The 603-nt window shown below is 41.3% G+C and overlaps 1 protein-coding gene across 2 annotated transcripts in view; it reads right to left on the bottom strand.

The window, feature by feature from the left end:
* LOC111647604 (E3 ubiquitin-protein ligase TRIM21-like) overlaps positions 1-603 on the bottom strand; it is a 14,685-nt gene that overhangs the window by 9,024 nt on the left and 5,058 nt on the right. The gene's annotated exons all lie outside the window — the stretch shown is intronic.

Raw genomic sequence — 603 nt, 5'->3', positions numbered from 1 at the left:
TCAGAAAAACTGTAAAATGAGGAAACAGGAGCTGATCATCAGAGTTTCATATAACTGGACTTGTCTCATTTGATTCTCACCACGGTAACTTGAGACTTGAAGTTTAAGACTTGTAACTTACTCCCACCTCTGGTTTAAATGAATTTGAATGATTTAGTTTAGTTACTTAAAGAGTAAACAGCTGTAATCTCCACACGTTAAGATTATAAATTAGGTTAAATCAGGGCTTTGGCAGAGGGAGCGAGTGGAGCTGCAACTGACAATTTGAAAGAAAATAATGAAATGAAGTAACTACGCTCTCATCTCTACAATCTTCCTCATTATTGTACATCAGACATAGCTGAGCACTGACCGCTGCTGGTCTGACGGATGTGAGCGCTGGTTATTTAGGCTGTTAAACCCATGACCAACGTATGTGTGTCTGTTCCAGATTATAGTCAACATGACAACCAAGCACCGACTGATAACTGATTCATTCAAGGTGGTGAAGAAAGCAAAGAGGGCGGGGCGGCGAGAGAAGAGACCTACTTCTCCTCCGCCACAGAAAGGTGAAGAGCATGTGTTGTGTGTATTTAATCCAGAATCAGTCAGCATCTGCACATT

Source organism: Seriola lalandi, unplaced genomic scaffold, assembly GCF_002814215.2.
Source record: "Seriola lalandi dorsalis isolate HSWRI2012SDOR001 ecotype SW California unplaced genomic scaffold, Sedor1 jcf7180002055006, whole genome shotgun sequence".
Classification (NCBI taxonomy): domain Eukaryota; kingdom Metazoa; phylum Chordata; class Actinopteri; order Carangiformes; family Carangidae; genus Seriola; species Seriola lalandi.
Note: the sequence above shows the minus strand (reverse complement) of the source record. Positions and strands in the feature narration are given on the sequence as shown.